This window comes from Schistocerca serialis, chromosome 5 (genome assembly GCF_023864345.2).
Source record: "Schistocerca serialis cubense isolate TAMUIC-IGC-003099 chromosome 5, iqSchSeri2.2, whole genome shotgun sequence".
NCBI lineage: Eukaryota > Metazoa > Arthropoda > Insecta > Orthoptera > Acrididae > Schistocerca > Schistocerca serialis.
The window spans coordinates 2,055,851-2,081,167 of NC_064642.1; the positions used below are offsets into that span (position 1 = coordinate 2,055,851).

A 25,317-nucleotide genomic window follows, 5' to 3' on the forward strand; every position below is an offset into this window, starting at 1 on the left:
CAGGGAGCGAAAAGCTATTTACAATTTGTACAGAGACCAGATGGCAGTTATAAGAGACGAGGGTCATGAAAGGGAAGCAGCGGTTGGGAAGGGAGTGAGACATTGTTGTAGCCTCTCCCCAATGTTATTCAATCTGTATATTGAGCAAGTAGTAAAGGAAACAAAAGAAAAATTCAGAGTAGGTATTAAAATCCATGGAGAAGAAATAAAAACTTTGAGGTTCGCCGATGACATCGTAATTCTGTCAGAGACAGCAAAGGACATGGAAGAGCAGTTGAACAGAATGGACAGTGTCTTGAAAGGAGGATATAAGATGAACATCAACAAAAGCAAAACGAGAATAATGGAATGTAGTCGAATTAAGTCGGGTGATGCTGAGGGAATTAGATTAGGAAATGAGACACTTAAAGTAGTAAAGGAGTTTTGCTATTTGGAGAGTAAAATAACTGATGATGGTCGAAGTAGAGAGGATATAAAATGTAGACTGGCAATGGCAAGGAAAGCGTTTCTGAAGAAGAGAAATTTGTTAACATCGAGTATAGATTTAAGTGTCAGGACGTCATTTATGAAAGTATTTGTATGGAGTGTCGCAATGTATGGAAGTGAAACGTGGACAATAAATAGCTTAGACACGAAGAGAATAGAAGCTTTTGAAATGTGGTGCTACAGAAGAATGCTGAAGATTATACGGGTAGATCACATAACTAATGAGGAGGTATTGAATAGAATTGGGGAGAAGAGGAGTTTGTGGCACAACTTGACAAGAAGAAGGGACCGGTTGGTAGGACGTTCTGAGGCATCAAGGGATCACAAATTTAGCATTGGAGGGCAGCGTTGAGGGTAAAAATGCTAGAGGGAGACCAAGAGATGAATACACTAAGCAGATTCAGAAGGATGTAGGTTGTAGTAAGCACTGGGGGATGAAGAAGCTTGCACAGGATAGAGTAGCATGGAGAGCTTCATCAAACCAGTCTCACGACTGAAGACCACAGTCGGCCGGTGTGGCCAAGCAGTTAAAGGCGCTACAGTCTGGAACCGCGTGACCGCTACGTTCGCAGGTTCGAATCCTGCCTCGGGCATGGATGTGTGTGATGTCCTTAGGTTAGTTAGGTTTAAGTAGTTGTAAGTTCTAGGGGACTGATGACCTTAGAAGTTAAGTCCCATAGTGCTCAGAGCCATTTGAACCATTTTTGAAGACCACAACAACAACAACAACAACAACAACAACATGATAGAAAGGAGCACTGCTCGCTGTGTGTGTGTGTGTGTGTGTGTGTGTGTGTGTGTGTGTGTGTGTAAAAAGTTACATTGACATCTGACCATCTCTTCTGGGTATTAAGAACTGAAATTTATGTTTAGGAAATGTATTTAGTTTTGAATGCTGTGGTATGTTTGCGAGTGTGAATGAGCGGACAATCAATCTTGGCCACAACTGGCAAAAGTTCCATGCGCAGACATGATGGAACCTGCTTGCTAGGCCATCTGAGTCATCCTGGGTGAGGATCACAGGAATAGCACCCCCCCTTTGTCTATAATGGAAAAACCTTGTCTCATTTACACACAGAAACATCCTGCCCTGCAATATTGATAAAAGAATTACCACAAAAGTTTTCTAAGCCAAGCTGTGATGGTTGAGATACTCTGTACTCATGTGAGACTTAGGTCATCCAGCTGGCCGAACTGCAGAATATACAGATTTTTGGGGCATTCGGATGTGACAGTGGCCAGATGCTTGGCCAAATGAAAATGTGAGGAGAGGCACACGTGTGGCGTTCCAGTCAACCAAGTCTGACCACCAAGAGAGAGGACTGCTGGATTGTGCACCAAGCACACAGTGACCCCGTCTCACCTGCACCTCCCGCCTGAAAACAAATAATGGGCTCCCCGCAACATTCTTTGTCGTCCTGCACCATTGGTTGGAGACTAGTAGCAGCAGGCTCAGGAATTAGTGTCCCACACGTAAGCTACCACTAAACCCAGAACACAGAAAGCTACATTCAGACTGGTGCAATTATCAGGAACTTTTGACTGCTGATGAATGGTGTCACATTGTGTTCAGAAGAGAACTGCAGTTAAGTACGACCATCGATGGAGAGTACGCAGGTGACCTGGGGAGAAATCCCATTCTTCCAATGTTTTGGAGAGGGAATGTTACTCCTGGCAGCACGCTGAGGGGAGTCGTCGGATACTGCTTCAGGCCACAGCTGCTAGTGATTAAGAGCAAAACGATACATCACAGATGTCGTGCATCCTCATGTTACCTCTCACGTAACAGTATTATGGCGCAATTTTTCAACAGGATAAAGCTCGACCACATAGGGCATGTGCTTCTATAAACTGTCTTGACTTACTCGGACATCAACTCTGTCCCAATGCCAGTATCCAGGATATCAAAGACCAGTTACAACAGTTGTGGGCCAGATTACCTTCAAAGATTATATAAGATTTATGACTACCTTGCCAACTGAATCAGTGCACCCCCAGGCCAGGTGGGCTGTAACATAGTACAGGTAAGTTGCAGGCAGACACAACAAAAAAGAAACGACTGTTACACATTATAGCTTTTGGCCAAAGCCTTCTTCAGGGAAAGAAAAATAACACACACACACACACACACACACACACACACGTCATGCGTACATGATCATTACAGTCTGCAGCTCCTACCGTGTGTGTGTGTGTGTGTGTGTGTGTGTGTGTGTGTGTGTTGTTTTTCTTTCCCTGAAGAATGCTTTGCCCAAAAGCTATAATGTGTAACAGTCTTTTCTTTTTTGTTGTGTCTGCCTGCAACTAAACTGGTCATCTTTACCGCAAAGTTTAGAATTGTATGTTATACTCTGGGGAAAATGTCAAGAACAAGTTGCCAGTACATGTCATACAGAAAATTAGAAACCTCCAGATATTTACAAGTAAAGTAAATACACATCTCCTCAGCCACTACTGCAGCTGATAACGGTCTGTACAAAGGTTCACAAATGCTTTGTACAAAGTCTTCCCTTGCAAGTATTCTTTTTGGTACAATAACCCACGGACAAATATTAGAGGTTTGAAATACTGCCTGGCAATAACACAGATGGTGCTTGCTTATCAATATAGTTCCATTCGGTAAATCTCCACTGACCTGGGGTTCTGGGTGACTTTTCTGAACTGTGCACCTTTTCCTAAACATCTCCAGTCCTTTTCCTTCACCCCTCTTCCTTCCCCTTCAACTCTTCTGCCAGAAGGAGAAGCCACTGGCTCCAAAAGCTTGCACAAGTTAAAACCTCTGTGTGCGTGTTCTCCTGCTGCCTCTTGGTGAGTAGATTTGTTTATTTATTCATTTACATTAAAAAGTTATTCTTTGGTACATGTGGCTGGCTGACCACTAATAAAAAGGTATAGAGGCAGACAATGTGACAACATGTTACTGTCTGATAACAGCTCCAGACAGGGATCTCGGGGGAAACAGCTGAGGTGCCAAGTAGGCCCTTATTTAGTCCCTTCCGTGTAAATGACAAACTTTGGTGGACATAATTTTTTTAAAGGCTTGTTTAAATAAAAATCTTGTGAACAACATTTCTTGTACTTTGTTAAGTTTAAAAACACTATGACATTACTCATAACCATGTATAATATTTTCTCCAAACCTGTGAAACTATTCAAGTCTACCACCTCATGCTCTGCAAATTTTCCTTTTGCAGTAATCCCAAATGATTTTGTTGCTTTTCTGCAGTTTACGTGCATTTATATTAAATGGTCAGACAAGAAGATTAAAGAATAGAGCTGTGTTGTTGAATGGACCTTATATGCACATTGCACCATGTGAAACTTGTGCTGGAACGATAGAGGCAGTTCTCCAGCCTCAGCACAGTGGTTGGGTATAGGGTTAGTTCTTAAGGCTCCGCCACCAATTTAATGCAGTCATAGTGAAAGGGGTACAAGGTCTTTAACCAACACACACACACACACACACACACACACACACACACACACACACACACACACACACACACACACAATGCCGTGTCTGGCACTCTTATCCAGGCTGCCATCTAGTCCCTACATGCCCCACTAAACAGCACTCTCCTCTTCACAGTCAGGGAATCATTGAGGTCTGTGGTTCTTAGTCCATAAATGACTTATGGATGAGCCATTAATTACCAACAGCCATCAAACAACCAATCTGCCATCAAATGCATAGCCAATTTTCATCATCCTTGAGAGGGCTATTGGTGTAAATCGGAGTAAAGGTTGCACAGTCTTGGAAGACAAAATAGGACTTACTGCAATGAATATTAGGGCAAGGTCGAATCTTAATGCCACACCAAAGCTCCATACATGTAACAGGTGAGGGGATAAATCGAAGAGGGATCTTTGTGGTGTAGACGGGAATGTTTTTACACTAAAAATGAGCTCCTGATGCATGTCTTTCAATCTAGTTCGTTGCTGGTCTCTCTGTTTTCAAGTGATTCATGAGGTGACAGATGTTGGAGATCGGATAAAGCATAATGTCACAGTGAAGTTCTAGCCTATAGTAAACTGTAAATATGGAATTAATTAAGAGTTGTTGGTGTGTATCTTTACAGGTAGAATATATGCTTCCACAAGCAGGCTACAGAATGGGCTCATTTGGAAAACTCAAACCCTAGGATGGATTTCATTGTGGTGCATAGTGTCTAAATGGCCTAAAACAGAAGGGGCTGCTGAGCCTTAAGTGACACATCCGTATCCTAACAGAGTTAAAAATCAGTGGCTGTTGAAAATTTACCAGAAGCATTTTTTAATATAAATATAAAAAATTTGTATTTGGGTTCTCAGTCAGCATCTCCCAGCCAAAATTGCTAAGGACAGAAACTTGAAATCTGGAGAGAGTGTTGATCTTACATAATCGGCATTGCTTTAGAAGAGATTGTTTGAAATACCACTACTAAGGGCCTGAAATAGGGGATGAAAAGCTATTTGGAAATATGCTGCTGTTGAAGCAATTTTGAATGTAGAATTAGAACTATTGGTATCTGGTTTCACAGTCATAAACAAAAATATTGTGTGTTGAGTATTTTCCGAAATTAAATGATTAAAGGTATATAAAGTTGTGTGAAAGTTTTTTTTTAATGATCAAAAAACTACTAAAATTTTTTAAAGCTACTTCTATGAAAACTAGATAACACAAAAACATCTTTCCTTTTTTAGTATAGCAAACCTACAAATAAAAAAAAAACTGTCCAGGAACTTTTCTGACAATGGGAGACATTCTATCCCTGATAGGGGATCTCTCTGTCTAGAGCAGAAGTATAAGTTGCAAATCACTACCAAGACAAACAGTTAGATTCTAACAGCTAACGGTGTGATGTGTAGCTGTACCTTTTTGCCAAAAACAGGCAATTGTACTGATATGCAAATGCCTCCTGAAGCTTTCTTTGTGTTCATACAACTGCTACTATGTGCCACAGAATGATATACTGGACAAATGTAAATTTTTTTTTAAGTTTTCCCCAGTCAGCGCAGAGCCAAGCCACGACAGACCCTAGCGTAGTGTCAACCAGAATGTCAAACAGGCACGAGAGTAAAAACTGCAAATACTGTGACGCGCAACTGAGGCCATTGCCACATATCACTTGAGCGAGGTGTCTGAATTGTCAATTCAGCAATATCACCTCAATGTGAATGGAACATAATGTCATTCTGACATCACTGTAAGGAGCCATAAAAACACCTAAATGTTACACAAGAATGCCTTTCAGACTGCTGTCACGACAGAAAGCACCACACCGAAGAGCTGAAAAACACAGCTGACACTGACGTGATTCGGTCATCCTCACCAAGGATAACGTCACTGCCTCCAACAGACAGCTACAAATACTCGGACCCTCGAGCCCTGTTCTATTCCAGTTGCAGTAAGCCAGCTTCAAGGCAGGACCCTGTGATGTGCCGACTACCATTCGCCAGATGACTGCTGCCTTCGAGACTCCAGCCAGCTAGGTCAGCTAAACATAGCTGTTGGGATCTGCTGACCTCTCATCCGCTGCTGTCAAGACTTGGAATCTTCTACCACTGGCTCACTGGAGGAACTGATGGCATTTAGGTGCACTGTTGAACTGTCGCTGTACCGCGGAGGTGCAATAACTACTGCTGTCCCCTGATTTGCATTCATTAGTAGATAACAGCATCCTCGACCTGCATCTGGTGGAGAGGCCGAGACATAACCGTACACAACCACCGCCATCCTGTGCTGAGCTGCTGGGAGCTTATTGGGGTGCTCCTCTGATGACAACACATGCACACGTGCACCCTTATAAAATTTGTCATCGAGCTGTGGGGCATCGACGCCAGATAAGCGACGCCTGCTGCCAGCTGGGCTGGCTGCCTCGCGCAGTTCCACTTCTGCTGTGTTAGCAGCCGTGACCTCACCGACGGCCCCACGAATGCTGAGGTGGGTGCATCAGTGCGCGCTTTCCAATCCTGCATGCCACCTCTACTGCCCTTGCTGCTGCTGCTGCTGCTGCTGCTGCTAAGAAGATTCAATTGTAAAACCCAAATCTAATAAATGTCTAAACTGCTAATTCTGTCTCATTAGCGCCAAGGGTGCTTAACAGACCCTCACCACCATGCTCCACACTTTGTTAAGCTGCATCCTTAAGGGTCACCACAAACAGATTACGGAAAGGTGATCTTCCAATAACCTCAATCCTTGCACGGTGTAAGTGCGGTGGAGGAGACAGACATCAACTTCTCGAGTACAGGCAGGTGGCATTAAGAGCCACTAAAATTTAATTGTACGAGCGAGATGGGATGATGTGGCAGCGAAAGAGTAAGCCGGTTGAATTAAGTAACTGTTTCTTCCCCAGCTTCCTGTTAGACTGGTGTAATATCCAAACTTACAGGTAGAATCAAAGACGACTTCCTATCTTTCTTCTTCATTTTTTCCTTGGAAGATTTTACTTCTTGTGAGAGCCTGTCAAGTTTATACCTCGGTGTCAAGTTTATATCTGGGTACAAGGGTCACTGGAGTGTCTTACAGCCTCATGTTCATACTAATTTCTCCCACTGATTGCTATGTGAGTGTGTGTAGGGCAGTTAAAATACAAGACAAGCCAGGGGAGATCCCTCCAGTTTCACTGGAGAACGACAGAAGGATTCTGGCTACATCAGCACAGATGCATCCACTGATGGGGTACGGGCGGCTTTCAAAAACGGGAGAAGTAGCTTCTCCCTCAAATAGTTTACAGATTTAGTCTGTAGTTCACAACTTTGAACAGAGTAGGTGCTAGTTGTAACCTTTGCAAAATTTGTGATCATATCAACAAAATGATAGTCGTTAACATATTTTTGGGGCTTCAAAGAGTGCGCAGCAATTGAATGTCTTGTATAAAATATAAATGCAATATAACCAGTCACTAAATTTGAAGGTCGTGGTCCATGAAACTCTTCAGCTCCTAACGTTTCGTCCAGTGCTTCGCTGGACATTTTCAGAGGGGTGTTTCTCCTCCGGTGAGTCGGCAAGACTCACCGGAGGAGAAACACCCCTCTGAAAATGTCCAGCGAAGCACTGGACGAAACGTTAGGAGCTGAAGAGTTTCATGGACCACGACCTTACATCCCGCAAGGTTTACCAGAAGATATGTCATCCGGTCGTGAAAGCCTTCATACTACGACTAAATTTGAAGTTTATTATTTACAACATGTACTGTAGACATTAAAAATATATACAAATCAAGTGACGGCCAGATGTAATTCTGAATTAAATAACTGACAATGAATAAACAAAAGTAGTAATGAACTTTAGTGAAGCTTGCCTCTTCCCTCAAACCACCTCGTATGCAGTTGACCCTCCCTAATTTTGTCTAGATTATTCCAGATCGTCTTCTATATTTCAAAATAGATCAAATTAAAATCCAATTTAGTTTATACAATAAAAGTCAGATCTCAAACAAAATAATATATATTATTATTTTTCAATCATATGCGTGACATTTTTGAAGAATTAACTAACCACAGGTCTCATTTATGCAGAAATATGTAAAAATTATTTACAAAGATGTTAGGAACAATAACCACTGATGTATAACTTTATTATAATCTTTGCAGACCATAAGACAAAAATACAGTATACGTAACATCTCTGTAAGCCAGGAGACACTAAATACTTGTAACATCATCAATAAATAAACTTCCAATCGAGTGACTTATTATATTGTGTTTTTATCAATATTACTATCAGTCAGCCACTTTAACAGCCCACAAAATTTGTGAATGTTTAAAATGAATTTTCTTTTCCTTTATAACAATTAGGGCAAACTTGCAACTGGAGAGAGAGAGAGAGAGAGAGAGAGAGAGAGAGTGTGTTTATCTGGGCAGTTTTTGTACAGGGGAGGAGGGGAGGTTGTTCTCAAGGGCAATCTTAGTGTAAACTTCTGCCAAATTTAAATACCACGACTTTTACTTTTCCAGGTAAGACATACCGTTTAAATGGCAACATGAAGACATCTGTATCACCTAGTCTGCTTTTGGGCCTCTGTATGTACCGCAAAAACAAATGCTACACTGTTCCAGGTTTGCTCAGAGTTTGTCACACTGCAGCATTACATATCTGTGAAAGCTAATGCATTTGGCATATTAAAGCTTTCTTGGAGGAGGGGCCAGAGGGGGTCATGTACCAAACACACTACTATCTCCCAGCTCAGTATACGCTCACTGTACTTGAGACTGTATTTCTGTTGATGCTTTAATCAATAAGGCTCCTACTGCATTTTTTCCAGGTAGATTATTTCATTGGATTTATATTTGATATTCTCCACAGAATACAAGTTTTGTTATTGCGAAGGACTCACCCTTTGTCCTAGTGTACACTAAATATTGAGTAAAGTGTTTGGTCAGAACAAGTGACCTTGTTTCTTATCATGTCCTTTATCTTGAGGTGTGGCTCTCTAAGGGAAGGCTGTGGGGTTACAGGCTTCTGCATTAAATTTTCTTCTTCCAAGCACAGAAACAACTAACTCTACACAGCCTTTAACTAATTTTAACTCTTCTCATTTGTCAGACAACCACTATGATTCTGCCTGCTCCAGGCGAGTTCTGTTCAAAGGCAATGCTGAGCCCCAGTAATGTCCTGACAGCCACTACTCAGATACACAGTGCCTCAAAAGGATAGCCATCTACTCTTACATAGGAAAGTAACAGTTCAATGATTGACTGACTGATGATTGGGGGGTATGGGACTAAATAGAGATGTCATCAGACCTACAATTCCCAAGTCACACACAGAAGATTTTGATTTGATTTATTGCTCATTTAGACACGGGAGAGAGAGGGTCCACTAAAGGTCGAGAGGAGTCAAACTATAAAATGAGGAAGTTAAAACACACACAGTAGAAGGTATTAAAGGATAGCCAAAATCTAAAAACTGGGAAAACAGAGGGATACAAGAGCAGTCTTTGCAAGGAAGAGTGGTCACGGGTTCCAGACCGAGAACATGAAGAGATACGCCAACCACAACCACCCTGCCTGTGCTCCAGAAGCAAAGCAAAACCTTACACCTGAAAATAAAAACCACTTTCTCGGAGGAGAATGAGGGCCACTTCAACCATCAGTGAATCGTCTGCTAATACTAAATTCAAGGAATCTGGAAAACTATACCGAGTACAAAGGGCCAAAAGAAGGGGACATTCCACAGATATATGGGATACCGTCAGTCTGGCTCCACAACCACATTGTGGGAGTGGTTCATTACACAAGAGGAAATAGTGAGTGAGCCTGGTATGACCAATGCATAGACGGCATAAAACAGTGGGCTCCTTCCGAAAGGAGTGGAAGGAAGAGCGCCAAACCGCAGTAGACTTCTTGATTGTATGGAGTTTATTACTATGAGCAGTAGTGCTCCAGACGGCATCCCACTTTTGGGCAAAGAGAGGTTTGATGTAGATCTGCATATCCACAACTGGAATCATGAAAGGAAATGGGGGATAAGTATCTTTTCTCTAGCCAAACAGTTAGCCAGTTCAATCCCTGGGATGCCCACATGACATGGGACCTGGAGAAAGGCAACTGTGGAGGTAACATAGCCAAGGGCAGGGAGAAGGTCATGGACAGCAGAGGGTAAAGGGTGACTATAGTAGCATCAGTCAATAGTCTGCAGACTGCTCATTAGGTCAATACAAATTAAAACACTGGAGGCCTGGGAAACAAAATTGAGGACTCTGTGAATGGCTAGGAGCTCTGCTGAGAACACACTACATGATCCTGGCAATAAATGGTTTTCTAAGCCAGGAGGAGACACAAAAGTGTACCCCACCATGTCTATCATCTTAGAACCATCAGTTGTAGAAGATGCCGACACCCTGGAACTCAGCAAGGACAGCACGAACAAGATGCTGGGAAACCATAGGAGCGACAGAGACCTTAGAACCCTGGAACAGGTCGGTCCTAATCTTTGGTCTAGGCACCATCCAGGAAGGGTGTGGGAGGAAATACACGGGGCGCATTCCAGGTAGATGGAGATGCCAACAGAGGGAAGTGAGATGCAGTCCTACCGACAATCCCATCCTTTGGTGGTTATCAGCAGAGAGAGATCCCTCATTTGCAAAGAGGGGGAATCCCCACTTCTGCCAGAACACTGTAAGCTGGACTAGCGCAAAAGGCACCAACAGCCAGTGGCACCCCACAATGGCGAACAGGGTCAAGTATTTTCAGAGTGGAAGGAGCTGCTGAGCCATAAACCTAACTGCCATAATTTAGTCTGGTCAAGACAAGAGCATGGTAAACATAGAGAAGAGTGGAATGGTCTGCACCCTAAGGTGTGTGGGCCATGAGGCGGAGAGCATTAAGCTTCTTCATACATGTGGCCTTTAGGTGGCGAATGTGGGGCAACCGTGTCAGATTGTTATCAAAAATAAGGCCCAAGCAATGGGACTGTGCTACAACATCAAGGAGCTGGTCGCCTAAATAAAGTTCTGGATCGGGGTGAACAGTGGGCCGACAACGAAAATGCATATCCTGCATTTTGGAAAGAGAAAACTGGAAGCCATGGGAGATGGCCCACACAGAGGCCCATCTGATGGCACCTGGGAGCTTGCACTCGGCAGATGCTACCACGGGGGAGCTGCACCAGATGCAAAAATCTGTTGATGTACAACGCCGGGGTAACCACAGGCCCAACAGAGCTTACAAGCCCATTGACGGCTACGAGGAAGAGTGTGACACTTAGCAGAGAACCCCGTGAAATACCGTTCTCCTGAATCCGAGGGGCGCTGAGTGAAGTGCCACTACCTGGAGAGTCAGTGAGATAAAAACTAGTGGATAAAACAGTTGGAGGTCATCCTTCCCTGAAGCCACACTGATATGGGGACAAAAGGCCCCGAGATTTGAGAACCCAACATAATCTCAAGATAACCATCCTCTCAAGCAATTTACAAAGTACATTTGTCAGCCTAATCGGGAAGTAGCTGTGGAGAGATGTTGGGTTCTCCCTGGGCTTAATGACGCAGATAACTATACTGCCTCGCCATTGCAAAGCGAAAGCATCCATGAGTCAAATGCGGTTGAAGACCATGAGGAGATTTTGCCTCTAGTAATGTCCACATGTTGGATCATCTGGTTCTGGAAGGAAGCCGTACCAGGGGCCACGTCACGTGAAGAGGTAAGAGCCTGCAAGAATTCCCATTCAGTGGAGAGTTCATTATAGGGTTCAGTGTGGTGCAGGCTGAAACAGAGGGGAGTCTGTTTAACGAGGCATTTCTTCCAGAGATGGGTAGTGGAATAGGAAGAGGACACCTATGCTGTCACAAAGTGTGTTGCGTGGTGTTCTGCAAGGACCACTGGATCAGTGCACAGAGTATCTTGGAGGTTAAGACCACGGACAGTTGACTGTTGCTGGCAGCCTAGAAGGCTACAGAGTTTAGACAAAATCCGTGATGAAGAGGCATATGTCCCCGGGGAGGAAAAGTAGTGCTCCCAGCATTCCCTTTTACTCTGCTTAATAAGGTAACGAACCTTAGTACAGAGATGCTTAAAAGTGAAGGGTTTTGCTTAAACTGCTGCAGTGCCTGTCGGCTGTCCTGGACAGTGACTGCGACATCCTCGGTCCATCACGGTAATGGTCGACGATGAGGGGGACCTGTGGATAGAGGGACAGCAGTGCCAGCAGTATGAAGAATAGTGGCAGAGATGCCTTGCGTGACTGCATCAATGGAATTCGAGAGGGAGGTGTCGAAGTGCAGAGCAGACGTATACAAAGGACAGTCGGCCCTGCAGAAAGCCCAACATGAGGGCCTGTCTGCCTGACAGCAGCAGGGGAATGATAGAAGCACCAGAAAGTGGTCACCGTCACAGAGGTCATCATGGGATGGCTAATGTAGGGAAGCTACGAGGGCAGGGGAGGAGATCGTGAGATTGACAGCAGAGAAGGTGCAATAAGCAGCACTGAAATGGGTAGGGGAACCATCATTGAGGGAACACAAATCAGTGCCTGTGATAAGTTGGTCAATTAGGAGACCCCTACACGTCGAATTGGCATTCCCCCCACTCCCCTCCCCCCCCCGCAGTGTGTGGTGGGCACTAAAGCCCCCGAGGAGGAGAAATAGAGGTAGGAGTTGCTGTATTAAGGTAGACAGTTCACCATAAGGAAGTGGCCTACCTGGACCGAGGTAGCCATTGCGTATGGTGATTGTTGGAGTTGTCTGCACTCTAACCACTACTGCTTCCAAGTTGGTACGAAGAGGGTTCCAGTCACTAATGACATGATAGTGAACCAAAGTCCAGACCCTGCCACACACTACTCCGGGCCAACAGATTCCGACAGAATGCCCAATAACCACAAAAGGTGGCAGAGCGGTCATCATGGAGGTGAGTTTCTTGAAGAGCAAGACAGAATGCAGAATAGGAAGAAACAAGATGATGTATTTCCAGTATGTGATGATAGTATACGTTGCAATTCCACTGGATGATCATGGGGCAAGAGTGCAGGTTAGACAAAGAAGTTGAGAAGAGGTCATGTAACTGTCATTCATTGTCACCAACAAGGACGGGGTGACATCCATAAATAAGATGCCGCACTCAGGTTGCAAGGGGGGAGATGGCACCTCTGGGGTTGCCTTGTCTTGGGACTTAGGTTTCTCCTCCTCCTCCTCCTCCTCCTCCTCCTCCACTGAAAGAGAGCAGGCAACCTTGGGGCGCATAGATGGTGCATCTTATGGCCAAGTTGTGGTAGTAGGCTTCTGGCATGTGAGATGCCGGGGAGAGGAATCCCAGGGGCTGGAGCCCCATCACCGGCAGGAGCCAAAGAAGGGGGTACTGCTTCAGGCAGGGAGGGGTGGGGGGCAGCTCCTGGGAGGGTGAGGGGGAGTGGGAGGGGGAGGCGGAGCGGAAGTGGGGGGAGGGGGCTGGGGTAAGGAAGAAGTAGGAGGGGACAGGATGTAGCAGAGGCAAACGTTGAAGAAAGTGACACTGCATGGAGTCTCTCATATTTTTGGCAAGCCTGAGCATAAGACAGGAGAACCAGTGACTCGTACTCTCGGATCTTCTTTTATCTCTTATAAGCTGGGCAATCTGGCGAGCGAGGGGAGTGACGGTTACGACTGTCGACACACACAGGTGGCAAAACACCAGGGCTTCCCTCACGGGAGTGGGTGTCCACAGTCACCAAAGAGAGGGCCTGCCACGCAGCGGGAAGACGTACGTTCAAAACACAAGCACCGAAAGCATCTTGTGGGTGGGCTTCACATCACATCTGTAGCACGTAACCTTGACCTTATCTGGGATGGTATCCCCCTCAAAACCCAGAATGAATGCGCTGGTATCAGTGCAGTTATCTTTGTGAGCCTTCTGCACATGTCAAACAAAATGAATATCACATTGCTCTAGATTAGCCTGGAGCTCATCAGTTTGCAGGATGAGGTCTCTATGAAAAATCACTCTCTGGACCATACTCAGAGGCTGGTGAGGGGTAATAGACACAGACATTGCCAAGATGTTCGCAAGCACAAAGAGCTGCAGATTGGGCGGCAGAAGCATCTTTGACGAACAGGGAGCTGTTCGCATCTTACTGAGAGACTCCATTCACCAAACTTGTCCTCAATACTCTACAAAAAACAATAGCTTTGTGACGGTGAATGTGTCCCCACCTGTCCCAGTACAGGTTAGGTAGCGGGGAAAGTATTTCGTCCCAAGATGACGAGCCTGGCCCTTCTCCTACGGTGTAGCCAGGGAAGGAAAGGCTGCCAGGTCGTTCGAAGCAGCCTTCAATGATCCTTAACCATTCGAAGAGATGGCCAGATTTTTGCAGCTTGATATGTTTCATGTACCAAGCAGCTGCCCTGATACTACCCACTTCGACCAGGGGCTCTCCCCGTCGGCAACACCCAGCCACATCAAGGGCTGCCTGGCACGGCAGCCGTTGCCAGGAGTTCCGATGCTCCAGGAAGACAAACAACCACTCCTAGGCATACATGGGGAGGGAACAGCTCAGGTATCAGTAGTATGATCCCTGTGTAGTCGAGGGGCTCACAGTCACTCGGGTAAATAACTGTCGCAGCACATGGACTGACTACACGTGCTGGTGACCTAGCAGGGTGGAGAGGGGCTATGGTGTGGAAGGAAAGGGGGAGATGAATCCACACCGTAGACACTAGGGAGGAAGTTCTTACCCATATGGCTCACACCAAAAAGAGAAAATTTAGAAGTGGAGGGTCAAACCTCAAGTGGGGACCTAAATGCCAAAAAGGATGAAAGATAGCAGAAAGAACAAAATTGCAAGCAATACAGGGAACCAGGTGGATAGTCAAGTCGATATAAATCAAAACACAGAGAGGGGAAGGAGGGGGTGACGGGGAAGAAGCGGGGATAGGGAGGGGGAGGGGGGGGGGGCGGCACAGGGAGAAGTAAATGCAGCTAGGGAAGGAAGAACTGGCTGCAATAGCCTGGGGCCCCGTGTGTGTCATGCACGAACTCATGAAAGAACCATGAGCCCCCTGAGGGTAGATAACAGTTCAAATATCAAATAAGGCCCTCTGTCTCTGTCCGGGCACTGCAGTTAAGAGAGTGTGTGAAGATTCTGCCATAACTCGCTGGCTACCGCAGAAAGTTTTCGGCAGTAGTTGTCTTGTTGTGAGCATGGCAGGAAACTGTCATACATCGTGGATAATATACCAATAAAAATAATCAATAATGGAAAATATTATATAACTGGATAAATTAATTAATTAATTAATCAGCACACCACGGCACAGGCAAACAGTCAAGGAAATGTACAAATTTGTGAAGCCAGTCTGGTCTCCTCCCAGAAGAAGTGTTGAAGAGGAAGGAAGAGGTATGAAGGAACAGGGTTGGTGACCTTTAGTATGTTTAGGGAAAGGTAGTTATGGAAAAGTCATCCAGAACCCCGGGCCCAGGGGATAGTTACTGGATGGGATGAGAAGGAAAGACTCAGTGTTTGAGACTGCACTAGATGGGATTTAAAAACCTGCAAGCTTTAAGGTGGAAGATTGGGTAATAAGCAAGACAGACTTCACTGATTGCTTCTTACCTTATTTCAGTCTTGCTTATTAGCCTATCTTCCACCTTAAAGCTCTCGGGTTTTCAAATCTCATCCAGCACAAACTCCAACAACCAGTATTTCTTTCCCGTCCCATGCGGTTAAGTCTCCTCTGACACAGGATTCTACGCAACTTTTCTCTAACTCAAATGTAAAGGACAGCAGTCATTCACAGAATCTGTAATTTATTGCTGACCTACAATTTGACTACAGCAGTTACCATCAGTGCATTACCAGAAGAGCCAAACGAATCTTCTAGGCATAACCATGCCGGAGCATGACAATCGACACAAGCTTTTACATGGCAGAAACCAAACTGAAGTCATTGCTTACAACCTGTGCAGACAGCGAGAATATAACTCTGCCCATTTCCTAAACCTCACCAGTCCTATTCCTTCATCCCTGGCTACAAAAGCTTACACGTTTCCTTAACTTTTGTGCGAGTTTCTCCTGCCACCACCACGGCTACGGCAATATCTAAGGTACCCTCTCTCCATATTACCTGTACTAAAGCTGAAAGTGGGAACTAGACTATCTTAACACTACCCCCCCCCCCCCCCCCCCCACACACACACACACACGCACACACTGCTATGAGAAGCAGGATGGTCCTTCTGTGATATGGCAGAAAGGCCAAGCAGGAATGTTGCCACTGTATACGATTACTGGCAGTTGTGGTCATGAGAATGTCAGGTCGCAAGAAGACCAGGCTGTGGATGGCGACGTGGCAATACAGAGAGGAAAGACCATCGTGTTCAGTGTGTGGCTGTGGTGCATTGTACTGCACCTACAGCATCAAAGTGAGTAGCTGTTGGCACCACAGGGAGACAATGAACTGTTACAAATCGGTTATTTCAAGGACTGCTCTGAGCCAGCCTTCCTGATGAAAGATGGCTCTGCTTCAGTGCTAGTGATGACCATGTGTTGATTAGGATGACGCCATTTGAAGGTCTGCAACTACCCTGTCTGTGTGCTAGGCACACTGGACCTACACCTGGAGTTGTGGCCTCGGGTGTGATTTTGTATTCTCAGCAGGAGCTCTCTCGTGGCTATCCCACTCCGACCGCAAATCTGTATGTCAGTCTGGAGATTCAACCTGCTGTGCTGCCATTCATGAACATCACTCTAGGGCGTGTTTCCCAACTAGATAACACCCGCTCATCTACCACTGTTGTAACCCGACATACTCTTCAGTGTCGACACGTCACTTTGGCCTGCTCGATCACCAGATCTGTCTCCTAGTGACCACAAATGGGACATCATTGTAAGAAAACTCCAGTGCCATGCGCAACCAGCATTAACCGTGCATGTACTGACTGCCCAAGCTGGAACCTGTGCAAAACAATGCATGCATGTTTGCATGCTAGGATTCAACATTCTGCCAGTTACACCGGTTATTAAAGTATCAGCATTTCACACTTGCAGTAGCCATCTGGCATTTACATTAACCTGTGATCTTACAATGTTAAAAACTTCAATACGCATTCCCGAAATTCCATTACTCTACATTTATTATTTTTTGGTGTTTTGACCTTTTTCAATCAGTGGGTATTGTGAGTGGCTAAGTTTAGAACAACAAAATTTTTATTTGGCTGCTGCTTTCGCAGTGTGTCTCATATGCCACCATGTTCTTGATAAAGGTACATGACGTACCTTCTACCATAAACTGTAAGGTGACTTGCAGGATACAGACTTAGACGGTTGGTCGATTTGGAGGAGGGGACCAAACAGCGAGGTCATCAGTCCTATGATCTAGGATGGCAGAAATCAAAGGAGGACTAATACAAACAGCACAGTCCAGTCAAGGGGAAGGGATAATGTGCAAACAAAGAGGGAAAAGGGACATTAGGGCTGCAGGAAGAGGAAAGAACAGGAGCGTGATGGGGGGACACGGGGAGAGCAGGATTGCTCCAGAAACTCTGCACGTGATGAGGCACCAGCACTGCCACTGAAATATTCCAACACCCACACCGCATCATTATCACGATACAACGGGAACACCAGGGGAAGAAGACACAAGTAAAGGAGAAACAAAACAGCAGAGTAGGGGAGAACCTGGCCGGTGTGCAGGCAGGGTCAAAGCCTCCATAACCAATGCCTATGCTAACTGAGGGACTCAAATTCCAGCAGAAAATTCAAGGACTTTTACTTGAGCGTACAAGCCACTTTCATGAAGAAAATCAAGGACAGACATAACCATACGAGGGTCATCCACTAACACCCAATACATAGAAGGTGGAAGGGCCTATTTAGTGTGAGGGCCAAAAGGCAGGGGAGGGGGCAGCTATGAAAGATGAGGGGGAGTGTGGGCAGCTCAACGCAGAGTAAAAAACCCTGGGTCAACCTAGAATGGCCAATATGAAGATGCCAGAGGATGATAGATTCCTGCTGGGAGAGGCAGAAGGAAGGATGGTAAGAAGTTTATTAGACAGGGGTAGCATCTCAAGAGTCAGCTCACGATAGAGCAAAAAAGGAATTTGATGTAAAGCAGCAAATCCACCCCCAGAGGGTTCACAGAGAAAGGGGCTATGTGGTCACATTCCCCTCCCCCAGCCAGATGATCAGCTCACCCACTACCCACGATACCTATGTGGCCAGGAACCCAAAGAAAATCAAACGAATGTCGTGGATGGCAGAGACCGAGGTCTACTGCAGAAAACACCGAGCGATAGCCTGATGGCCGCTCACTGAATCCGTACATAACATAACTTAAGTGAGAAAGGACTATTTGATAAACGGTAGATGGCCATCAATTCTGTATCTACCCCACACATGGCAGGCAAGAGATGGTGTTCCAGGCCAAAAGATGATGTGCACGCATTTCTTACATGATCAGGAGACTTAGAGCCATCAGTGTAAAAAGAACAATGGCATCCTGAACTCGATTAACAGTGTTTGGAACACACAACGGTTCACCATTCAAGCGATGGAGGCTTTCGGTCCCCGGAAGAGATAAATCCAAATCCGTGACCAAGAAATTAACTGAGGTGCAGTGGTCGGGAGAGATAGTGGAAACGAGAAGCCAGAGGGAGATGGGAGCCATGGCAAAGAAAGGCGAGGCAGAGCCCAAACGGTAAACCCGTCAGAGGGCGGGCAGCTGGTGGATGACAGCTTGAAGACAGGAATAGAATAGAATAGAATAGAATGGGTGAGCAGGGGAAGAGCGGATAATAATAGCATAGGCAACCAGGAGCTGGGACTGCCAAATCGAAAGGGAAGCATCAACCAGAAGACTACTGGCAGGGCTAGTGTGAAAGGCGCCAGTGACTAAACAGATACCGCAATGGTAAACTGGGTCCAAGAGAAGCAGCTCGGAAGGAGTAGCTGGTCCATACACTTGACGTAGTCGAGACGGGGCAGAACTAATGCACAGTAAAGTCCGAGTAGGGTCTAACAGTTCGTGCCACAAAAGGTGTGGGCAATATAGTGAAGAACACTGAGTTAATGAAAGCAGTCAACCTTCAGATTACAGATATGGGGCAATCTAGTAAGCTTGTTGTCAAAAAGAAGGCTCAAGAATTGAACTGGGGGACTAAGATCAGATGTTGGGCATTGAGGTAGAGCTCCAGATCAAGATTGGCCACAGTATGGCAACAGACATGCACACCCTCGACTTAAGGGAAGATAACTGAAAACAGTGCTGAGAAAGGGCCTGCCAAACTGCACTTTCCAATCAAAGCAGATGATTGATCAGACTGCCCATCCCAAAAGCTGCACTGGTAAGGAGTCAAAAGGTCCTGAGATTAAAGGACTCAACTCAGCTGACAAGCCACCATCTGTTCTAGTACCTGGCAGGGACCATTTGTCATGCTTATGGGCCGGTAACTGTGAAAGGGACGACGGATGCTCGCTAGGGCTTAAGGATGGGAACCACAATACTGTCTCTTCATTGAGAAGGGAAAATGCCTTGGAGCCAGGTATGGTTGAACATCTGGAGGAGATATTGACATTGTGGAGGACTGAGGTATTGAACAATTGGTTACGAATTGAATCGGGGCCACAGCCTGAATTTTGAGAAGACGAGAGGGCCAGAAGAAGTTCCCATTCAATAAAAGATTCACTGTAGTATTCCACCTGACAAGCAGTAAAATTTATGCGTAAAGCTTCAGCCTGCCGATTCCAGAGGAGGGAGGAAGCTGTATAGGTAGGAGACTGACACTGATGCTGTAACAAAATGTGACAAGGTCCGAAATGGAGGATTGCTGCTGATAACCTTGGAGGATGTGGAGTGTAGTCCACACCCATGACTCAGTGGCATAAGAACCTAGAGAGGAGAAAAACCATTCCTAATACACCTGTTTGCTCTCTTTTATTAAGTAACGGGCTTTGGCGCAAAGACATTTAAAGCTAATAAGACCAGCAGAGGAGCTGCTTAAAATGTTGCAAGGTAAGATGACACACACAGATAGCGATGGCAATAACCGTGACCCACCACGGAACTGGCTGACGGCAAACAGGGCCCATCAAGTGTGGAACATCAATGTTGGCAGCACATATTATCTCATCGGACAGATCACGGACAACATCAATACGTCCTGACAAAGAGGGTGGGAACACAACCTAGGAGATATATAGAGGCCAATCGTCACGTTGGAAATCCCAGCAGGGAAATCTGGTCATCAGGACATGGAAAGGAAATGAATCAACGGGAAGTGGTCACTACTACAGAGGTCATCATGTGGCAACCAGTGTTAGAAAAGGAGAAGGGGAGGGGAAGAGAGTAAAAGTGCCATATGCAGCACTAAAATGGGTAGGGTAATCACTATTAAGAAGGCACAGGTTGTGGTCTGCAAGAAATTGGCCAATAAGGAGCTTCTAACTAGATGAAGAAGCACCGCCCCTCAAAGGGTGATGGGCATTAAAATCCCCAAGGAGGAGGAAGAGAGAGGGGAGTTGTTGAAAGGGGACAGTTAGGGCAGCAGATGTATGTGGCCTGTCAGGAGGACACAGAGATTGCAAATCACGATGACAGTGTCCACGTAGACCCAATTGGCAAATGCTTCTAATGTGGTAAGAAGTGGGAAGCGTGTACTGACAATATCCATACGGACCAAAGTGCACGCACCACTGGAACCCCTCAAAGGGCCGACGTGATTCCAACAGAAAGCACGGAACCCACAAACGGACAGCAAGTGAGCATCAGTAAAATGAGATTCCTGGAGAACGACACAAGCTGCCAAGTAAAAGGCAGTAAGGGACTGCAGCTCTGGGAGGTGATGGTACTATTCCTGACAGTTCCAATGAATAATCATGGAGTCAATATGCAAATGGGAGGTGAATGGGTTGGAGCCAGTCACGTCACAAATAACAACGGGGTGACATCCGTAAATAAGATATCAGACTCCGGTTTCGAGGGGGGAGATGGCACCTCCAGGGGCTCTGGAGGGGGCGGGGTGACTTGTTCTGGGACCTGTGCTTCTCCTCCTCCTCCTCCTCTTTCATAGATTGAGGAAGGGCAGGACACAGAGGGAGAGCAGGCTTCTGCAAGAACCAGAACCAAAAGACAGCGGATGATCTTGGAGCGCACAGAATGTGTGTCCCCTGGCTGAGTTGTGGTAGCAAGCTTCCAGCCTGAGAGACACTGGGGGGGGGGGGGGGGGGGCAGGAGTCCCAGGTCCCAGGAGGTGGCACCATCACCAGCTGGTGCTCGAGGTGGGGGAGGACACATCTTCAGCAGGGGAGGCAGAGTGGCACACGGAGGGAAGGGCAGGGGAACTACGTGGGAGTGGGAGAGGAGAGGGGGGAAAGGAAGTAACAGAGGCAAAAGTGGAATTCATTGACACAGGGTGGAGTCCGTCATATTTCCGATTAGCCTCAGTGTAAGATAGACGATCCGGCGACTTACATTCTTGTAGTTTCTTTTCTTTCTTGTAACCGAGGCAATCTGGTGAGCGTGGAGAGTGACGGTCGTGACAATTTACACATATGGGTGGAGGAACACAGGGGCTCCCTTCACGGCGTCTGTGTCCGCAGTCACCACACAGACGGTCCCGTACATCGGGAAGACGTGATCGAAATGCGAGCACTGAATGCACGTCACGATTAGTGGGACGTCACATCACATCAATATCGTATAACCTTGTCCTTTTCAGGGAGGGTATCTTCCTCGAAAGACAGAATAAAGGTACCAATATCAGTGCAGTATTCTTTACGACCGTTCTGCACACACCGAGCAAAATTAATGCTCCGTCGTCCAGGTTAGCTCGGAGTTCCTCATCAGTTTGAAGGATGAGGTCCCTACTAAAAATGAATCGCATGGCCATTTTCAGATAACGGTGCCGTGTAATAGACACCAGGACATCACCAACTTGATCACAAGCACAAAGAGCTGCAGACTGGATGGCAGAAAAAACTACGATCGACAGGGAACCCAACCACATGTTATCGAGAGACTCCACTTTGCTAACCTTGTCTTCAATATTTTCCACAAAAGATAGCAGCTTTGTGGCAATGAATGTAACCCTGTCCATTCTAGTACAGACCAGGTAGCAGGGAAAGAGTTTCACTCCAAGCAGAAGAGCCTGGCGCTCCTCCCAGGGTGTAGCCAGAGAAGGAAAGTCCACAGGGTCATAAGAAGCAGTATTCAACGATCTGCTACCACTTGAAGAGACAGCTGTAGGAGAACAGCCAAATTTTTTGGAGCTCGATACGCATCATGCACAAAGCATCTGCCCTGACACCAACCACTCCGATCAGGGGCTCTACTCGTGGGCGCCACCCAGCCACAGCAATGGTCGTCTGGCAGGGCGGCCATTTCTAGGAGTTCTGTTCCTCTGGAATCATGAGCAACCACTCCTACGCATACATGGGGCGGCAACAGCTCATATATCAGAAGTGTGATCCCTGTGTTGTCAGGAGGCTCAACCAGATGGGTACATAACACCGTACCACACAAACTCACTACAAGTGCTGGTGACCTAACAGGGCAGAGGGGGCTACGGTGGGGAAGGAAGAGGTTAAAAGGGGGGGGGGGGGGAGGAATCCATGCCATAGATGCTAGGGAGTGAGTTCTTCCGCAAATGGCTCACACTACGGACAGAAAACTTAGCACTGAGGGTCAACCTCCAAAGGGGGACAAAAAATGCCAAAAAGGATGAAAGAGAAATGGCAATTAAAACAAAACCACAAGAAATACAGAAAATCCAGTGGATATCCAGGTCAACATAAATAAAAACACCAAGAGAGGGGGAGGAGATGGCAGTGGGGAAGGAGCAAGGATGGGGAGGGAGGGACACAGCGAAGGAACTGCAGCCCAGGAAGGAAGAACGGGCTCCAATAGCTCGTGGCCTCGTGGGTGCCTAGTACAAACTCACAAAAGAAGTGTGAGCCCCCCCCCCGGGGGTATAATAGTGCGTCAGGTGGAGTTTGTGCCTATGTCCTGAACTCAGTAGTATGCAATGAACCTTTGCTTCTTGAAACCCTTCTTGAAGCTGTGGCTGTCAGGATAAGGACGACATAGGAAATAACTGTCTGCAACATATATTTTCCTCCAGATGCTGCAGTATCCCTGAACGCAATGGCTGAACAGATTCATCAACTCCCTAAACCTTTGTTTCTGCCATGTCCCATTCACAAACTGAACAGGGTAAAGAGAGCACCTTAAGGTAGCTTGTGGAGTACACACAGATACAGTAGTTAAATAATGTCAACCCCTCCCTCTTTTGTCATATTACTGCTTTCTCGCAAGTCATCCGCTAAATGTCTGGCAAAGCGGGCAGCAGCCCGACCCTGAGACGTAAGTGGCTAAAATAGGGGCAGAGGATCAGGAAATGTCTAACTTCTCTTTAAGGGCTTGCTGGGAGGACTTCTCTGAAATAGCTTCAGGCACGGAGGAATACCGTGAAGCTCTTTTCCAGCAGCTTTCGGCTCCTTTAGCCACTGGCGAGTGTCGTAGCATTAGTGGAGACCTCGGGAGAGTCTGACTGTTAATGGGTGGCTACAGAAATGACAGCTCAGTGCACAGTCACCACTCAACAAGTGGCAGTGACTTAAGGGGCAGAGCCCTATTCACAACTGAGCAAACCTCCCTCCCTCTCCTAGCTTTGTCAGTGCCGAGGTAGGTTGGTTGGGGGTATAAAGGGACCAAATTACACGGTCACCATTCCCTTTTTCCTGATGCAAGGAAGGCTCGAGGTACAAAAGCACCCAATATCACACCTGCTCTCAGCAGTAGGTACAAGTGGGAGCATGCAGTGGACGTCCGCAGACTCGGCACGTCACGCTGGAAGTGCAGTGGGAAGACATGTGCCCGAATTTCCAACACTTAAAGCACCGCATAGGGGGACGGACGTACGGTTTAACGTCACAGTGGTAAACCGTCACCTTGACCCTTTCAGGCAATGAATCACCCTCAAAGGCCAAGATGAAGGCAGCAGTAGCAACCCTGTTGTCTTTTGGGACCCTGTACACGTGCCGGAATGAACACCCTGCCATTCTCGATTGTCGTGGAGCTCGTAGTCAGACTGCTAGAGAAAGTTGCAATGGAAAATAATCCCCTGGAACATGTTTAGGTTTTTATGGGGAGTGAAGGAAAACGGGGTATCACCCAGCTGGTCACTAGCGAGTAACGCCCAGGATGCTGTCTGAATCAACACTGCACCGCTTCTCATCTTGGAAAAAAAAAAAAAAAAAAAAAAAAAAAAAAAGAACCTAACCTAAGGACATCACACAACACCCAGTCATCACGAGGCAGAGAAAATCCTTGACCCCGCCGGGAATCGAACCTGGGAACACGGGCGCGGGAAGCGAGAATGCTACCGCACGACCACGAGCTGCGGACACAGTGCTGTCACTTCCCCAAACTCATCCTCAAGATGTTCAATAAACAACTGAGGCTTCAAAGATAGAAAGGAGTCCCCATCCATTCTGCTACAGACTAAATACCGAAGCAAATATGGCTCTCTTCTTTCTGTAGCCCTACGTTTCTCCCATGGTATAGCGAGGGAGGGAAACTATTTAGGGTCATATCTGTCAGCATTGTACTCGATCTTGCCCTTCTTAGAGACTGCTGGCGCCATACAGTCACGAGAAAGAGATGACTTGGTCCGCTTCATTGCAGGTCATCCACCCTGATGCCACCCATTCCGATCAGAGGCACTCCCCACAGGCGCCACCCAGCCACAGCAAAGACCACCTGGTATGATGGCCGTTGTCTGGAGTCCTGATGCCCCAGGAAGACAGGCATCTACTCCTTGGCATACGTGGGGAGTTTACAGCTCAGGCATCAGCAGTGCAATCCCTGTATTGTCAGGGGGCTACCACCAAATGGGTACATGACGGCCCCACCACAACGGACTGGCTATCGTGCTGGATATTGGGCACAGAGAAATCCAATACTGTCATGGAGGGGAAAGAAGACAGGAGAAAACAGATGACACACCCCAGAAAGTGTCCTCACCTAAATAGTCTAATTGCAGTCAGAGATGCAAAGCCATGACAAGAGGTTCAGGAGATCGACTCTAAAGGCACTATGGATAACTCGTGCACCACGTAAGGCGTCCTTCGCCCTATGGTCCGCACTTCTCTAGAATTTGAAAAGTGACAGTTCAAATCATAAAATGAGACCTGAACTTCTAGGGCCCAAAAGTGTAAGACACCTTTTAGTTGCCTCTTAAGACAGGCGGGGATACCTTGGACCTATTCTAACCCCCAGACCCACAGGGGGATATCAGTGCAAAGATTATCTTCTCTATGAACAGAGTAGTCTCCTAGCACAGCACACCAGAATTTTTGAATTGCCTCTCCTGCAGACAAGTACAGTGTTTTTTTTCCTTTGTTAGGAGTCCAATCTCCTCTATTCAAGTTCTGAACTGGGC

At 46.4% G+C, this 25,317-nt stretch overlaps 1 protein-coding gene across 3 annotated transcripts in view; it reads right to left on the reverse strand.

Annotated features, from left to right (window-relative positions):
* Positions 1-25,317, reverse strand: part of LOC126480891 (evolutionarily conserved signaling intermediate in Toll pathway, mitochondrial) — a 101,558-nt gene that overhangs the window by 43,742 nt on the left and 32,499 nt on the right. The gene's annotated exons all lie outside the window — the stretch shown is intronic.